Source organism: Callorhinchus milii, unplaced genomic scaffold (assembly GCF_018977255.1).
Source record: "Callorhinchus milii isolate IMCB2004 unplaced genomic scaffold, IMCB_Cmil_1.0 Scaffold1, whole genome shotgun sequence".
NCBI classification, from domain to species: Eukaryota; Metazoa; Chordata; class Chondrichthyes; order Chimaeriformes; family Callorhinchidae; genus Callorhinchus; species Callorhinchus milii.
Window position 1 is genome coordinate 63,073,931 of NW_024704742.1, and position 17,368 is coordinate 63,091,298.

Consider the following 17,368-nt stretch of genomic DNA (forward strand, 5'->3'; position numbering starts at 1 on the left):
AGATTGTCATCATTAGTTTGCACCCAACTCCTTTTACTATTACACATGAAAATCAAAACAAAAAGGGAAGTGCTGAATGTATACTTAGCAGCTAATTCTAACCTAAATTTACATATTTTAAATAGCATACTCGTTACATTATACATTTTGCCAACCATGCAACAGTAGTTCAAGCTAACTTTCTATTGTAGTGCTGGAGGTGTAGTACTTTGGATGAGACATTAAACCTAGGTTATGTCTATCTGCTCAGATGGACATTAAAGATCCAATGGCACTCCCTGAAAAGAGAAAGGAGTTTCTCCCAGTGTCCTAATCAATAATCCCTCACATAAAATTGTTCATTCACTTCATGGTTGTTTGTTGGACATTGCTCTGCACAAATTGGCTGCCAGCTTAACCGACAAAATACAGTCACTACACTTTACAGTAAATCCTGCAAAGTAATTTGATATGTCCTATGAAAAACGCTATATCAAATACAAGCTTGTTTTCTACTTTATTTCTTATTCATTGTTTTATCTTTTTCTGCTTAGATTAACTATTCGAACACCCTGCTCATGGGACTCCTCAGTTCCTCCCTCCTCCACAAGGCTGCTGACCATCCAGAAAACTGCAGCTCATATGCTCTCCTACACCTCCATCCTTCATCAGCTCCACTGGCACCTTGTACCACAGAGGATCAATTTCAAGATCCTTGTCCTTAACCTTCATAATCTCACCCCACCCTGACTGAATGCTCCTTGAACCCAGCACTCTGAACCCTCTCTCAACTCAGCAAACATCAGCCTGCATTTGCTGTTGCTAGTCTTCCTTTCTCTCCTTCCTCCCTCAGAGGGTTCTGTTTGGAAGCAAGGCAGGAGCTCCTCATACTTATTCAGATTTTGGTAAAATAAACATCTCATAACTGTTCTGACGAACGGTCGTGGACCCGAAATGTTGAATCACTTTCCTTTCTCCATAGATGATTCCTGACCTGCTGAGTGTTCCCAACGACTTCTGTTTCTGTTTTAGATTTCCAGCATCTGCAGTATTTTGTGTTTTATTTCATAACTGTTACTTGGTGTGTAGTTTTAATTCCTTATAGTGAATAGGTTGATCAATGAGAACCATTGCCTTAATTGTGAGAAACGTTAGAGGCTTCATTATAACATTCTTCTTCATTGGGTGAATTAAGTTATACCTCTGTTGCAGTGCAGATTTAATTCACTGCACATGCTAGCTTGCTTGTGGAAACATTCCTAGTACTGTCCACCTTATCAAATCTCAATCCCATTTCCAGAGAGAAAATCTCTAACCTGTCCAATTTTTCATGACAGCTCTATCCACTCATCCAAGGTAGCATCTAAGTAAATCTTAGATTCTTTTGAACATTATAATATCCTTCCTGTAATATGGCGACCAGAACCACACACAGTGCTACAAATGTGCTTTAACCAAGGTTTTATATAAATGTAACTTGAACAATGTAACAAGGGACAGAGACCAACTTCTGCCATTTGTACTGCTACACATTTGTATCTAGATCCCCACTGAATTAATTTTAGTGCTACTTGTATTCAAATTAATTATTTATTGGAGGTAGTTTTGCTCAAACACACATTTCATATCAGAAAATTTTACTTTTTATAGTACCTTTTCATGTCAACTGAAAAATACATAGTCACAGTAAATCCCGTGAAGGGCTCTGAGATGTACTCCCAACATGAAAAGAACACACTGTAAAGTGAATTGACTGTATATTTGTGGGCGAACGCGGCAGCCAATTGCGCACAGCAAATGTCCCACAAACAGTCATAGATTGAAAATGACCCATTTATTATTGTTTTTTTGTTTTTTTGGAGGGATTATTATTAGGCGTGTGGAGTAAGGAAACTTGCCCAAGGTTTCGCCCTGCCTGGAATTGAACTCAGGTCTCTCGCTTGCAAGGCGAGTGCTCTAACCACTGAGCTACAGGACTCCACATCTTCACCTTTGATTGCTCCTTGTCCCTTTCCATAAGTACTCTAAACCTAATGATGTTGTGATCACTGTTATCCAGATGCTCTCCTACTGAAACCTGCTCCACTTGCCCCACTTCATTCCCCGGAACTAGATTCAGCACTGCTTCCTCCCTCATTGGGCTGGAAACATACTGATTCAGAAAGTTATTCTGCACCATTTCAGGAATGCTTCCCCCTCGTTGCCCTTCACATTGTTATTTTTCCAGTCTATGTGAGAATAATTGAAGTCCCCCATTATCTCTACTCTATTGGTTTTGGGTCTTTCTGAAATCTGCTTGCAGATTTGCTTGTCTATTTCCTTCCTTTTATTTGGTGGTCTATAGTGTACGCTATAGGCTGACCCTCCAGCACAGTTTTTTTTGGGAGAGGCTGGATTGTTGGAGGTGCCGTCCTTTGAATGAGACATTAAACCAAGGTTTTTTTTCAGGGGACATTAATGATTCCATGACACTGCTTGAAAAGAGAAGGAAGTTTCTCCAAGTGTCCTGCCCCCTGGATAGAATTGATCATTCACTCCATGCCTGTGTTTCACTTTAGAAGTACTCCTGATGTGAACGATGCTATGTTAATTTCAAGGATTATTATTGTTACTTGGGATAATTATATGATGTTATACAGTAAATAAATTGATTGAAAAAAATATCTAACTTACATGGAAACTGTGATCCATCCTGCTAGTTTTATTACTTACCTAGCAAAAGCAAATAACTTTAAATATACAGACTGCATATTAAAGACAAAAGGGCCGAGGGCATGAATCAGTGGCACAAATATAAGAGCCTTCAAGAAAGCTACAGGCACCTCAATTACCATAGATTCCTCAATTTCTTTTTTAATTTGAAATTTTAGCTGGCTTTGAGGGGAAACAATTTTCCCTTAAAAACCCCAAATTGAGGAATTTAAGCTGTCAGACAAAAAAAATTTGCATCATGTAAAAGGTCAAAAGGAGAAAAAATGGTCCTTCATTTTGCATTATACTGATTTCTCATTTTGTAAAATAACAATCTGCACCATCTTTACATTTGCTACAGCACATGTAACATCCAGCTGTCTCAAAGAGACTCACATCAAATAATTGCCATCAAGTACAGTGACTCTACATTTGTAGGAAAATGAAGGAAATGAACAATTTGAGTATAGCAAAGTCACATACACAGGAAGTGAAAAATCAATTTGCTTGAAGGATTCTTGGCCAAAGAAAAATCGCTCCTAATCTGGAATAGTACCATAGGTTCTTTTAAACTCCACCTGAATGGGCAATTGAAACCTTGGTTTGACGTCTCATCTGAAGAAGAGACTTTGAAACTAAGAACTGCTTGTGCATACTGATGGGAACAACAATTGCTCACACGCCGTCAGTTACTATAGAACTTAAGCATGTCCCAAATGTTCGGCCAGAATTAGCTCTCACAGTCCCTCTGATTGGCAACGTCGCTAATCTGTGTTGAAAAGAATGCAAGAGGCCAGTTGTGAACCAATGAATTGATAACTGAACCAAACAGCTGAGCTAACCGCAAGACGAAACTAACCTAATCGCATGATGCAAGTAACTCCAAGGATGTGGTGTGAGGTGCCGCTTTGCATTTAAAGTGCTTTCAATAAACATGAGATCTCAGGGCACTTGGGCAAGTTTCCTTACTCCACACGCCTAATAATAATCCCTCCAAAACCCAAAACAATAATAAATTGCTCATTTTCAATCTACGACTGTTTGTGGGACATTGCTGTGCGCAATTGGCTGCCGTGTTCGCTCACAAATATACAGTCAATTCACTTTACAGTGTATTCTGTGAAGCGCTTTGGGACGTTCTCCCGACGTGAAAAGCGCTATATCAAATGCAAGGATTATTATTATTATTATTACTTACTGTTTGTTGAACTTTGTATGCAAAATTGGCTGCAACATTCACCTACAAGGTAGCTGTGTACCTTATCCTGGCCAGCAACACCCTAGATAAAACTGATCATGCAAGGCTCCTTGTGGGACATTGGTTGTCGCGTTTGCCTACAAAATACACAGTTACTACACTTCACAATAAATCTGGAGAAAGCACTTTGCGACAAACATCCAACATGAAAGGCATTATATAAAATAGAAGTTTTAGTATAGTTTTCGTAGAGACAAGGGCCATTGGTACGGGCCTTGGAATCAGCGTTCCATGCTGCTTCTCAAGATGCTGACTTTATGTTAAGATGATAAATACAACACAACAACAACAACTTGCACTTATATAGCACCTCTCACACAGGGTAGTGTCCCAGAGTGCTTGAAATACAGTAGGCTGGGAAACTATCCCATCCACAAAGGTTGCACATGCAACTTCTCCCACAAAATACACAGTCAATTCACTTTATAGTGTATTCTGTGAAGTGCTTTGATACGTCTTGAAGACGTGATAAGGCGCTATATCAAATAAGTGGAGTATTATTGTTATTATTATGATTATTTATCTTACAATATTGTATGTGCAAACATATTAGTTGATGCTTAAGTATTTCAATTAAGGAATTTCATAGATCAAGGTCATTTTAGAATAACTGGGGAAACAAATACAATTAACTTGTTTGAGCTGAATTTTGAAATTTAAATTTACACAGTACCTTTCACATTGGGAGGATATCTCAAAGACCTTTAGATGATGCCTGAATGGGTGTTACAAGTGTAGCTACCAGATATTTGTTTAGTGTGCAGTGGAATAAATAGACCAAACGATTATAATTCAAAAGACTAAAGGAAAGAATTATTGATTAGAGAACAGACCAGTTGGCTGTGTTTGTCTGTGTTTTGAGACAATGAGGCCAGGATTTTTACAGGGTGCTATTACAAATGGAAGTGTTTGATTAACCTCTGGCTTTAAATACAGCAGATGGATCACTCTTTCTTCGAGCAGATGAATTACGAAGAATTTATTGTAAATCGGTGACATAACAAACTCTGCAATTTATGTGGCATGTAATTACAGCTAATTAAAATGTGCCAACGAAGAAGCTGAAATTTATCACCATTCATTAAACCTCTAAAGTGTGTGTTAATTAGATGTCAACCTCAGTAACTCACATAAATGTTTTCTGACAGCATAAATCACACTGAAACTTTAAGGGTGTTTAAAGGTGAGTAACAGAAATGTACACAGTGGATATTGCCCACTGGAGAGCTTTACTCTATAGATACCCTACAAATACCAAAGACCTTATAGCTGCAAGATTAATTACAATTCACTCCCAAGATTGAGTTGCAAGTGATATTTAATTACTTAACATGAAAAAAAAATGTGCACTGTTGCAAAGATTTGCTTTGAGTTCCATTTGTACATTTTCCCCATTGTATCACAGCGATCAGGCTCGAATTAAGTTGAATTCAGTAAAGTTTTGAATGATGCATCTAAAGAGTTTTTAAATAGTTACTTTTTTAAAAAAAAATTAGGAGGCCATTTATACAGTGATACAGTATTGTATTGCCTCCATTCATTTATTATGCTCTCATGGAGGCTGCAATTTATGTAGTACTTATCAATGTCAGGATATCTCAAAGTGTTTCACGGGTAATTACAGTAGAGTCCCCATAATATCATTCATCATTATAACGTAGGTTTGCTTGTAACATTTACTTACCAAACAAACCAAAGTAAAGTCAGAAATCTGGGTAACTCACTGCAAAAACCTGCCGTCTTTTCACATGCCTAAAAATGGCCGACTTCCAGGCCATTGTAACGCTGCTGAACCTTGGGCCGTCCTCCCGATGTGAACGGCGCTCTATAAATGTAATTTTGTTGTTGTTGTTGTTGCTGATGTCACTTCCCTTGGCAACCGCATGATGACCTAGAAGATAAGCATTCTGGCTTCCCGCATACAAAAAAATGCATGTGTACAATGTATGGGAAGTGATGGCAGCAGTGACAACAACAACTTTCATTTATATAGCACCCCTCACACAGGGTAATGTCCCAGGGGGCTTGACAGAGCCTGATGCTGAACAAGGGGAAGGTCGGGGTGACCATAGGCATGGTCAAAAAGGAAGATGGGGAAGGAGTTGTCAAGGTGGAGGGAATAGAGGAAGAGTTCTGGGGCATAGTGGGTGAAAGTGCAGCCACTGATGGTGGAAGGAGGGCACAAGGGACAAGCAGGAGGTCGGAGCTAGTCAAGCCAAGGCAGTGACTACTGGGTAGTGGGTTGGAGAGTAAGCGGGTGGGAGAGGTAGGGAGGTGCCAGGGGATGCAGGGATTTCATGCCCTGATGACTTAGCTGACAGTCAACCATTTTTAATAAGCAAAATGGCAGTCAGTTATTTTTTAAGTGAGCTGTCTTTCTGTGTGCATGTGCAGTAAATGCAAAAACGCTCAAACTCTTCCCAAACAGGCATAAAGTGAATGGTGGCCAGAACACTGAAGAAACTGCCTTTTCTTTTCAAAGAGTGCCACAAAAAGCTTGTTCCAAAATAATCATCAATTCTCTTGCCTCCAGTATAAAAACCTGGCTCATTTCCTTCACAGACAATATTCCCCGAGATCCAACAGCACAGAAATGATTGTAAGCAATGGAGGTGTATTTATTCAAATCATTTCAAATGCAGTCACTCTACTTTACAATAAATCATGTAAAGCATGTTGAGATGTCCTCCCAACATAAAAGGCACAATAACAAATGCAAGGATTTCTTCAGATAGGAACATGACAGATGAGACCTGTGATCTTCTCTGTTTATGTAGCATTCCCCTTTTCCCCCAGCTCTCCCTCATTCCCCCAGCACTCCCCTGTTCCCCCAGCTCTCCCTCATTCCCCCAGTGTTCTTCAGCCCCCAGAGATTCCCTAGTCCCTCAGCACTTCACTCCAGGCTGTCACTATGTGGTTCAGTCAGTCAACGATATGTCACTTAACATTTTTTTTGAAAAATACTGCAAAAAGCACCTGCTTGAGAAGAGGAAATAGGAACAGATTGGAATGAGTTAAACCTCCATGGAATACAATAATCTGTATGCTGTTGGAGCTCAGGGATTATCGTCTGTGAAAGGAAGCAGGCAGGTCTGTACACTGGAGCGGTGGGGACTGGGGATTATTTTGAAGCTTTGACTCAATTTACTTTGTGGTGCAGTGAGTACTCATCTCATGCTCTCCTCCCAGAGACAGAATGGGGTTATAGTGAAATCCACCATCGATTAGATTTTCCACAGTTGTAGAAGGAATGGGCCATTCGGCTAAATAGTCTTTTCACATTCCATGCTTTCTTGTTTGTTTGCACTCCTTTACACTCCTTCCTACTTCTTTCCTGAACACACTGAATCATCTGCATGAGTACGCCTACACAGTGAGCATTGGAACACTGACCACTTAGGATGAGAGCAATCATAGAATCCTACAGCACAGAAAGAGGCCATTTGGGCTATCTTGTCTGCCAAGATCCAATAACTTATTAATAAAAATCCTTGCATTAAGTATAATGTCTTACCACATCGTTGAGACTTCTCGAAGTGCTTCATAGGATACACTGTAAAGTGGATGAATGTGTATTTTGTGTGTGAACAGTGGAACAACAACAATAACTAGCATTTATATAGAGCCCCTCACACAGGGCAGCATCCCAGAGCACTTGATAGTGGTGGAGCATGATGCCGGAGAGGAGGGATGTGACCGTAGGCAGAGTTGAAGAAGAAGGTCTTCAGGCACAACCTGAAGATGGGGAAGGAAGGGGCAAGACGGAGGGAAAGAGAAAGTTTTCCAGAGGAGGATAGTGGCTGACAGTGCATTCACCGATGGTGAAACAAAGAGCATGAGGGGCATGCAGGAGGCTGGAGCTAGCCCGAGTGGAGGCAGCAGGTAGTGAGTTGGGGAATAAGTAGGTTGGAGAGGTAAGAAGTGTCAGGTCAAGAAGCGATTTGAAGACGAGTGAGAGGATCTTAAAATAGTTGAGGCATTTGAATAGTTGAGGTGGGAGGTGAGAAACACTTGGACGAGTGTTTCTTCTGTACGGAAAAATCTCAATGGGATTTTTTTCCTGTGCTCCTACATTCTATATCAGCCACAAAACAGAAGTCATAATTAGGTAACAAATGCAACACATTTCCAACCCAAAGTAGAAAGCAACAACACAAAAAGGCATCTCTCTCACTCCATCAATTCAATGCATGCGTTCTCTTTACGCTATTTCACTCACAGAGTTTAATGGTAAAATTAATTCCAATTATAAAGGTACTAGATCAACTGCAATGTTGTAAAGTGTTCTAAACTGGGATATAGCAAATGATGACCATATCACTTTGTGTCTGCTGTAGCACACTGTGGCAAGATATTTATTGTCTGCCTTTGTAAGCATTTGCTTTCCCCGAATTGCCAATGGACAGCAAAAACGTCTGACTTTTAAAAGTGTGCAGAGCAGAGTATTTATTTTAATCATATTATGATTGACATACCATTTCCACATCAGCATCTGCCACTGGGTTACTTGGCTGGGACACTGCACAATTAAAGGCATTTATTTTCAGAGCGCCAATATATTTTAATGCTCTCTTGCTGCCAAATGGGAAATAACATTTCTGGCTTTAAAGGTTGTTTTTTGCAGTTTTAACATCATCACATTTTCCAAAATGGGCTTAAATCCATGGTGACTGTTTGTCCCTAATGGACTGCAAGCACCAATTCAGCCAAATATTTGGAGCAGGTCCCATTGACTTACGTAAGTAAGCATTATTGATATTTTAAACCCAGTCAGCCACCCGCACTATATGTCATACTCAACACAGTTTTTATTACAACTGAGAGATTTAAATCAATAGATTTACTAGCTATTTTGGCGGGGTGCTCATTGGAACAAATGTTTTGTCTCTAATGAGCACTTAAATCATTCTGATTTAGTAAGATACCTTCCTAATGATTTTACACTGCATTACTGGCGTGTGTATAATCCCAACCTATATTTGTTATATTGATTTTTTGAAATAGACATAAAGCACAATTTTGCTTGTGACTGTGTTGTAGATCAAATACAGAAGTTCTTCTGCCTTATTAAGGGAGTTTCTCCTTGTATCCTGGTCAACAATAAAATTGGTCATTCACTTTGAGGCTATTAGTGGGACATTGCTGGGTGCAAACTGGCTGCTGCTTTTGCGCACAAAATACTGTCACCGTTTGCCTACAAACAATGTACAGTCACTATGGAGTCCTGTAGCTCAGTGGTTAGAGCACTCGCTTTGCAAGAGAGTTCAATTCCAGGCAGAGGGCGAAACCTTGGGCAAGTTTCCTTACTCCACACAGAGCCTAATAATAATCCCTCCAAAACCAAAAACAATTGGTCATTTTCAATCTACGACTGTTTGTGGGACACTGCTGTGCGCAATTGGCTGCCGCGTTTGCCCACAAATATATGGTCAATTCATTTTACAGTGTGTTCTGTGAAGCGCTTTGGGACGTCCTCCCGACGTGAAAAGCGCTATATCAAATGCAAATGCAAGGATTATTACTATGCTTTATAATAAATTCTGTGAAAGCTTTTGACATCTCCTCTTGCCGTGAAAGTGCTATATCAATTTCAAGGATTGTTATATTTTAATCATAAATATGTTTTAGAAAACAGATTAGCAGTGGCATTGACACTCTGAATGTTCCTCTATTGTAAGAGCACATATCCAAGTTGTTGTTGTTGTTGTTACATAGTAGCTCTGTTTATACACTTGACAGTCATATTTGATTCATTTTTAAATCCTTATATATTGTGCACTGTGTAACCAATACCTGAATTCCTTACTCAGTGAACCAGTCTCTGTGTGACTGCTCTGCCCTGACATTGTTCATCTCTTACTGCCCATGGCACAATAAATCACTTCATTTGCATAGATCACAGAACTTATTTCTGCTCAATAAGGCAATTCCTTAAATAATTTGAATTAGATTAGAATTATAGCCACTGGCAAGTTAGGATGTATGGAGCAAAAATGGAGAGTGAAATTGCCTCCACAGTAACTGTAGTTACTACTATGTCACTGCATTTGTTACAAATTCCTTGTACCATTGAACCATCAATATAAAACAAACACATCAACTACTTCAGCTCAAACCTCCCAATGCGATGAACTTTGCCTACAAAACAGTCGCTCCACTTGTTTATGATTAGGTGTCAGTCTGCTTCAATTGGCAGCACTCTCGCTAGTTAGAAGGTTGTGGCTCCAAGGCCCAAGTCAGGACTTGGAGCTCACAGTCTAGAGTGAAACTACAGTGCAGTGCTAGGGGTGCAGTCCATCCTTAGAGATGCCATTCTTCTTCTAAGATGTTAAACTGAGGTCTCGCCTTTCTGTTCTGGTTAACATTAAAGATCCCATGTCACTGGTCAAAAGGAGAAAATTTTCCCGGTGTCCTGGCCAACAATCCCCTAAATAAAATCAGTCATTCATATCATGGCTGTTAATGAGACACACTATGCTCAAATTAAATGCTGCATTCACCACAACATACACAATCACTTTACTTTAGAGTAAATTCTGTGCAGCGCTTTGAAACATTTCGATGAAGTGACTTCCTTCCTTTATATTTTGCTTGTATGTCTGTTCCAGAAAATTTGCCTGCTGTAAAAAAAAAGCCTCCCAATCTTTTGCGGTTATGTATAGTTTGCCAGAGTTGTTCTGTATTATTCTCATTCACAACATTTAATGGCAATGCGGTATTCATATCCTGAACAGCCATATATCACCATGCTTGTGTCATTTACAAAACTGCCGGTCTGCACTTAGTAGAAATTTAAATGGAAAGAGCTACAAACTATATTGCAGAGCATGCCTTACGAGTTGCTTTCTGAGGACATGACTCCCATTTACCTCGTGGATAAGATTGGAATACACAAGAGAGGGAGTCCAGGACACAATTGACCTTCTTCAAACAGGATGACATTCAAGATATTTTGAGACGTGGAATAAAGAAATGAGAATTGCAGAACTTGCACAATAAGTCAGAGTGATCCAGTGGCCAGTAGATGCAAGAATCATTGGTTTCTAAGGTCAAATCTACATTATCTATTCTATGCCTTAGGTTTTGTACAGACCTTTCCAAAGAATATGATATGAATGGGTCAGGCACGATTTGCCATAATGGGAGTCACTACAAGCTGTTGGAAAAATAATACATCATTATATCTATTTATTTTATTTCCAGTACACCTTGACAGTAATGGTTAGCTTTGCAAATGATTCAAATCAATGAATATAAACAAAGGTGTTTTTGACGTCATTTAATGAATAATATTCCTTGCATTTTATGTAGTGCCTTATTACATCATCGAGATGCCTCAAAGAGCTTCACAGGATTTTATTAATGTGCAGTGACTATGTATTTGTAAGCAAACACGGCAGTCAATTTGTGCACAGCAAGTTCCACAAATAGCCATGAGGCGAATGACCTCTCTGTTAGGACGTTCGCAATCAAAATAGCAGCTTTTCAGATTCTGCTGGAACTGCCACAAAAAGGGCTAAGTCTGCACTGACATTTGGGTTTGACACACACAGGATTACAAGGATGTAACACACTGAAATCTTGTACTTGTCAGGCCAAGATGCCAGCCCAGCCGTTTGGTAAGTACCACCCTAAGCAAACTTTCTTTTCCTCCTTTGGTTGAACTTCATACACATCAAAGGAATATATATTAGTCCTGAGGAATGGAACATTTTATCAAATCAAGCACTCAGGATCCACATCAAGCTCTCTCAGGTCAGGTACAGCACAGTCAACTGCTCAATGAAGCTCCCTATCTTCTGTCTTCCAAATGTGCCACAGTTGACATGTCAGACACTACTGCACTGGTATGCCATTTCCATTTGTCACATTATTCCACCTTGTGGGCCTTTTGAGTCTCTAAGAACATTTTTAAAAGCATCAGAAAATCAGCTTCCAATTTAAGATTGCTTTTAAGAATTTTCCAAAATTTCCCACAATCTCAAATCTTGAGCTAATAATGATGATGAACTTAGCTTTTATACCATGATTCACAAAAAGAAATCCTTGAATTTGATATAGTATTTTATCACCTTTTGGAGACATCTCAAAGTTTAGGAGAAATGTCAAGCTTGGGTGAGTACAGAGGTCAATGGGATAAATTCCAAAGTAATCATATTAGAGGATCATTGGTACATGCACAATGCTGTTGGCTAACTGCACATGTAATGTGATTGAGTGGTTCTGGAAGCTGGAGAATTTATGTTCAGAGATGTATTCTACACTAGCCAATGTCTGGCTGCAAAGCAGTCATCCGTGGTTGAATGCACATTTATCATTGTGGCTCCACTGAACATCATCATTTCCTCAGGAATTTGGACCCATGCAAGCATAAATATTATGACTGTAGTTACGTTCAACTTTTCCGGAGCGCTTTACCGAACAGCTGAACTGAATGCTGTTGTGCACTATAAAAGAGATATGGGTACAATTATGCCCCTACTCCATGTGGTACAATGCTTAATTTGTGCTTGGATGTGAATAACAATATTGTATTAAAGTCTCGACAGTGAGCATTTGTCCAAAGTGGGGCTTGAACCCACAAGCTTCTGATGTAAGGCCTGGAATGCTATCAATTGAACCTTCCAGGTTTCATTGCTCCGGATGAAATAAGTTAATCACTGGTCATAGCACTTATGATATAGGGTTAAATCCCTACTGAAAGACAACTAAATCCCTGCAAGGACATGGAGGCAGAGCTGAACAGTGAACAGGTTCGTTATATTCAGTTCTGAAAAGACCAAATCAATAATTTTGTCAGAAAGCTTGCCTATGACTTTGCCCTCAGACCTTTCCTGCTTTATATACCCAGCTGGCTTCAACTTAAAAACAGCCAGCTCCTGAACATGGTAATCACCTCTGAAACATGTTGGGCGAAGATACCAGAAAAACTATTAGGAAAGTGGAAATTCTCAAGAAAGTTGCTCTTGTGGCTCAGTCTGTGTCTGCCCTGTGATGGAATTATAAATCCTGGTTTGGCAGGATATAGGGAAAACCCATTTCTTGTTCAACCCATCTCATAGCCACAATAAAAGTCCAATGTCATTGAGAAATCTGGACTGGATGTCTATTCCATCTTCTCCTTTGTGAAAACCCATCCTTAACAACATTACGGAAATGTCAGCAGGCTTTAAGCCCTTGTAACAGGATCACAGCCAAAGGATCTTCATCCAATCTAATCTTGTGCCACAAACAGATACTTTGTGGCGTTGATGTTTTATATTACCATTTACAACCCCAAAGCTTATGTTAAGTCCTATCTTTTTGATCACATTTTTGGTCACCTTCAGCCCATAACCCCCACCCACCATCTTCCTCCTTCAAGGCTCGGTCTCCCATTAGGCTGTGTAAAGTACTTTGAGACGTCCCCTCAACACAAAAGGCACTATAGTAATAATAATACTTGCATTTAATATAAGAACATAAGAAATGCTAGACGAAAAAAGACCAAGGTCCATATAGTTCGCCTTCCACCTTCCTGGCAGTCGCATGCACATATGTCCCGAACTGCCTATGTACTATATCCCACAATGTTATTTCCTAAAAGAAACCTAATGCATTAATTTAATCTGTGTTTGAAAGAATCAACACTTTTTGATTCAACAGTCTGCCTAGGGAGTGTGTTCCACAGGTTCACTATTCACTCACTAAAATAATTTTTGCATAGATTCATTCTGAATTTCACCCCCTTCAATTGCAGACCTTGTCCTCTGCTTTTAGTATTGTGGAGAAGTTGAAACAGCCTGTCATGATCTATATTGTCTAGCCCCTTTCAAATCTTAAAGACAGCAATCATGTCGCTTCTCAAACTTCTCTTTTCCAGCATGAGGATGTCCATATATTGCCTTATCATGTTTCGAGACGTCTGGAAGTGCTTCACAGAGTATATTACTACTAATAAAATACTAATTCTTGCATTTTACATAGCACCTTATCACGTCTTCAAGACATTGAAAGCACTTCACAGAATATACTTTAAAGTGAATTTGCTGCATATTTTTGTGGGCAAAACGTGGCAGCCAATTGTGCACAGCAGGGTCTCTCAAATAGTTGGAGCTTGAGTGACCAAATTATTAACTTTTTTTGAAGGGTTTATTACCCTTGGAAAAGCAATCCGGCAATCAACTAACAACCAGGTTCTTACTTACTGCCAAGTGAACAGAGACATGTGGAGTAAGGAACTTGCCTAATGTTTCGCCCTGCCGGGGAATCAAACCCAAGGCGAGTGCCCTAACCACTACGCTATAGGACTCTAGCTGTTGTTGTAAACCCCTGCCTTCTTGCCCTCTTGCTTTGCTCTCTGAGGGCATTCAAAAGTACTTTTCTGGGTTAACTTCCTCAATCCCATTGCTCTCTATCCCTTTGAGAAAAGTTCTTTAAAGATGCTCACTGACCTCCAAAGTTTATTAAACTATAAACTGTAGAATATTCATCCTTCTCCTTGTCTCTATTAATCAGCCCTTGCAGTCCACACCCTCACCCCCCAGAAACAGCTTGGAAGAAGCTATATGGAAGACTCCAACACTACTTAACAAACTTGAATTTAGACAAATACATTTTCTATGACTTCACATCTGCTTCCTGATGAAATGGGAAAATGGTCTTTGTGACAGAGTAGAGCAAATCCTCAGAAAGGCGTGTTGAGCAATATGGCATTTGGTGTTTATCAGCAAGCTCACAGAATATTTATTGGTTCTTTGTACTTACACTTGAGAGAATTCGAAAAATACCATCCATTGGCTTCAAATGTCAGTTCTAAAAATGTCAACATTATTCACTGCTGAAGAGGTTGATGTATCGATCATGGTGCTGAAGTATGATTGGACAAGTTGTTCATGCTTTCTATCGATCTTAATCTTAAGAAAATATTGCTGATAACTGCAAAGCATATCTTACAACACAGCTAGGTTTGTACAATGTTTGTGCTATAATGTTGAATTGTTAATATATTGACACCTGTAGTGGCCTCAAGAAATGAAACAAAATTGGGAGTTCTACTAAATTTTTAATATGTTTGGTGTAGAATATTGACTCTGAGAATTTATTGAGTCCGGCAATATGAGCGAAGTGAATTGTAAGTATAGTTGAAGTAAACAAGATCACAAGATTGGTTTGTATGAAAAAGGCCCTTCAGTCCATCTAATCTCATTCCTCCATAATACCCATCCTATTTTCCTTGTATCACAACAACAAACTACGTTTTAAATGTACACAGTGTCCTGGCCTCAATCATCCTTCTTGGCAACCAGTTCCAATTATTAATTGCCCTCTGAATAAAGAAAAGCTTCCTGATATCTCTCCTTAAATTGCCCTTTGCAATTCTTTCACTGAATGATGCCAAAGTAACATCTGGGACTATTGATGTTAATTCTTCACTTCCCTGTTAAATTTAATAACTTCTCCAAGCCAATAACAAGGATAGTTGGGCATGAGAAAAGGCCACTCGGTCACCAAAGCTCATTTTACTAGTTCAAGCTATCTATCTGTTTTCTTTCTCATATCTATCTTAAATTTACATTTCACTAATTCCAGTTCATACCCTTTGCTTGGCTTACTTTAAAACACTAGGCTGGGTTTATCTTACTTATACCATGACATGGTTTATATATTTTGATGAGATCCCCTTAAACTGGCTATAAAGCTTTAAACTTCTCTTATCCTTCTTCATTGCTCATCGTCTTTACATTTGGGATCAGTGTTGTTGCTCGTTTCTGTACCATTACTGATGCATGTCCATGTTTTCTGTTGCATGGTGGCCTGATCAGAATGCAATTTTCTCAGGAAAGAGCCAGATATTGTATGGGAGTCAGGGACTAAGGCACAAGAAGAGAGGTAGGAGAGCTTAGGAGAGATGTTTTCACTCAGAGTTATTGGGATATGGATTGCCCTGTCAAGTAAGATGGTAGAGGCTCAGTCTATTGTGGGTTTTGAAGACAGAAGTAAACGATAGATGAAGGATAAAGGCTTGAACAGTTATGGGGATAAAGCAGAGCAGTGGAATTAAATGAGCACTTTGCTCTGATAGCCGGTGCAGACTCAATGGGCCAGAAGGCCTCCTTCTGTGCAGTAAATTTCTATGATATTGTGTTTTTGCATGAAATGGGTAGATCATTGGAAGAAATTTGCTGTATGAAGGGAAAAAAATGAAGTTGATTTTGTCATCTACTTAATGACAGGTTTAACACCATCCTCTCAAACTCTGAAGAATGTTTTGTTCCTTGGCTATTTATTGTTGGAGACACCGTCCTTGGAATTAGCTGGAATTAGTGAAATGTAAATTTAAGACAGATATGAGAAAGAAAACTGATAGATAGTTTGAACTAGTAAAATGAGCTTGCTCCTCCCTAGCTCAGAGAGCATTGAGGCCACTTCTAGCACTTTGACTGCTGCCCCTGTCTTGAGATCAGTTAACTCAGCATTGACCTTGCAACTCTCTGGCTTACTGCTACACTGGACGGAATGTGTTGTGCCAAATATTGTACACTGAAAAAGCATCTGGCTTGATACCAGATCATGAGCATTGATCTGCCATTTTAATCCTGTACTCATGCAAACCATTATGTACACTCGTACAACACAATTAATGGATTTGCTAAGTCATTAGCTAAACTTGTCTTTCTTCTTTACTAAAATCAGAAACCATTCCTATTTCCTAACCTTATTTTGTCCCATACTTAACCATAAATACATTAAATAAGGGGGATAAAGGCAGAGAGGATGACTTACTATGTTGTTTGTATTATTCAAAAATATAACACCCTCAGATGACTAATAGTAATTTTCTTTACTGAGCATTTTAATGTAAAATAAACAACCAGATGTATTTTAAATACAATGAATGTTGTTATATAAGCATTACTATTTTCCCTTAAACAATAATAATCCTTGCATTTGACATGGCATCTTATCCCGTCATCAAGACATCTCAAAGGATTAAAATCGCACAAGATTTTACTATGAAGTATAGTTTCTGTATTTTTAGGCAAGTATTGAGATAAACAGCCAATTAACTTGAATTTGGGATAAATTTAGATGAGGAGTGGATTATAAACCAGAATAACTGCAAGAAAGACTCTATATTATCTAATAATTTTTTCTTATCTTTTTTCCAAATATATAACTGTTTTTCTGGTTGTTTCCATGCAAACCTGTATATTTATTTTCTATCTACAACTACATACCTGGTCTGGTGTCTTTTCTACTTCTCTTCTGCATGTAATCCATTGGTGTAATATAGCTCTTGTACCTGGGGATCTTTTCAATGGTGGAAGAATCATTGAAATTCCCTGATGGTGCAGTATCAGGGAAATGAATGAGTTAAACATTTACTTTGGGTGCTTTGAGTGAGATATCTCTAAACTTCCCTTACATTAACATGTTGCTTACCGGAGTTCCAATGTC